At 36.4% G+C, this 2,262-nt stretch overlaps 1 long non-coding RNA gene across 1 annotated transcript; it reads left to right on the top strand.

The window, feature by feature from the left end:
• The first annotated feature begins 280 nt into the window (after nucleotides 1-280).
• On the top strand, nucleotides 281-1,932 carry LOC108452796 (uncharacterized). The gene is made up of 4 exons (XR_001866445.2): nucleotides 281-644; nucleotides 748-812; nucleotides 912-955; nucleotides 1,773-1,932. It is a non-coding gene; the product is annotated as an uncharacterized LOC108452796 (long non-coding RNA).
• The last annotated feature ends 330 nt before the right edge of the window (nucleotides 1,933-2,262 follow it).

The raw sequence follows: 2,262 nt of genomic DNA on the forward strand, positions 1-2,262 counted from the left end.
TACAATAATTTAAATTGGTAGGTGAAAATGGAGGCTTTCATTCATCTTAATAACTTTTAATTTTGTAACGCCTTGAATAATTTATTCTCGATTTTATAAATATCTAACACAAATATATATCTCTTTCAGAAGTTAAGTGTTCTAGATGTGTGTGTGAGGTCTTGAGTTCAATTCCCACTTTGATAATTTTTGTTATTTTTTATCCAAGCCTTACCCTTATTGAGTAGACTTATAGAAAATTATCTATTAAATCATATTAGAATTAGCTTGTTGGTTTGAGTGGTAATTAAAGAGTTAGAATGTTGGAGGTCTTGAGTTTGAATCCTTGTGTGAGTGTGGATGTTACATTTTTGCTCGATTGTCTGATGGAGTTTCAGTTGAATTGAAAGTCTGAACAGGTTGTAAGTTAGTGGGTTAGTGGGAGAAAAAAGGGGGATTTGGGATAATAATGTTTTATTCATTTTTTTCAAAATTCTCTCTTTCCAGAAAAAAAAAACTAACATTCTTTTCTCTTCCTCTACCATTCTCTTCCCATTTTCTTTTCAACTGGTTTTTTTTCTCATTTTTTTTCTTTCTTCCTCGTTTGAACAAGAAAATTGTGATACCTTGTCGCGATGTTTCGAATCTTTGCGTTTATTCGTTTGGTAAGTAAAAGTGGTATGTTCCGCTCGAGTAGGAAGTCTTTTCTTTTAACCCGTTTAAAGCTATGTTGAATTTTCTGTTGATGTTGAACTCATGTTTTGGCAGCAACTAATCGAGAAGATCGTGACTCTATTCTTGTGGAATCGTAGTCAATCATTTGGAGTGTTGGGGTAAATTATGAACGCTTGACTTGAACTATTTTCGGTTTCGAGTTTTCAGTTTAATCATGTTTTAAGACTGATTTTGAGCGTTGGTATGTCTATTCTCAGGTTTTGGAGGGCTCATGTTTGCGGTAGCATCAAAACAGAAACAGGTGTGTTCCTAAATCACAAAAAATGAGGTTTCGATAAAAGTCAAAATTGCCTACTGTCGACGCCACACAGGTGTATGGTCACCTGTGTGGTTGGCTGTGTGCAAGACACGGCCGTGTGTCTAACAAAGGTGCGGCCGTGCACAAGACATTACGTATGGTGGCTGGAGTGCGGCCGTGTGGGTCACACGGTCAAGCCATTTGGGCATGTGGGCCCATATTTCTGAAATTTTTCCTAGGGTCGCACGGGTTGTTCCGATCGACTGTGGGCCTACCGTAGGGTTGGTAAGGGCTGACCAAACCTTAGTTTTTGTGATATGGTATTCTGTTAGTATGCTCAGAGTAGGATACTATTATGCATGCCTATTTGTTCTATTACATGTATGTCTATTATCTATATATAAGCATGTTGAGCATGTCTAATCTGTAAATTCTGTATCTGATCTCTGTAACTGTCTTGGGGTGGGATTGTATAAATGGAGAAAGTGTTCTGAAAGGCGACCTTCGCCTATATTCTGGCAGCTTGGCTGCACTTTATCTAATATGTGTCGTAATGACACGAGATAGTGTGTAGGGATGGATGGGTATTTTTAACCCTACATAGTGTGATAGGATGGTCGGAGTTGGTGTGTAGAGGATGGGGTAAGATTCTGTTTATCTGTTCTGCATATCTGTTTTTGATATCTATAGCTGAAAAAGAACTTAAGTCTGTATCTGTATCTAACTGGTTATGAGACCACTATATGTATTGCATGTCTATTTCTATTGGGTTACACACTAAGTTTACATAAACTCACTTTTGTTTGTCTGTTCTGCCCAGGTAATCTACAAACTTAGGCGGATCAGTATAGCGGAGGCTCAGCGGTGACCACTCGACCTAATACTGAATATGCTTATTAATTTGTGGCTTTTATTTATAATTTCAAGATTTGATTGAGAGTTTGTAATTTTTTGGACTCTTTGGACTATATGGTTTTTAACTGTTGGGTTGGTTTCTTTTGCATGGTTTGACAAAATGTTTTATGAAAATGACAGTTTTACACAAACAAATGTTTTTCTTTGGAAAATATGAATTGGATTTTTTTTAAAATATAGTGGTTTTGATAAACTTCCGCGGTAAATCACGTTTTGGCAAATTAACTAATTTAATAAGCACTCTGACGAATGGGTATAGATGTATATGTGTTGAAAAGTTGAAATGTTTTTATTGTATCGTCTTCATTTTTAAAACCCTTCTTAGTGACATCTCTGAATTAGGCCATAACGTCTAGGCCGGGTTTAGGGTGTTACATTTAGTGGTATCAAAGCTA

Source organism: Gossypium arboreum, chromosome 5 (genome assembly GCF_025698485.1).
Source record: "Gossypium arboreum isolate Shixiya-1 chromosome 5, ASM2569848v2, whole genome shotgun sequence".
Taxonomy (NCBI): Eukaryota; Viridiplantae; Streptophyta; class Magnoliopsida; order Malvales; family Malvaceae; genus Gossypium; species Gossypium arboreum.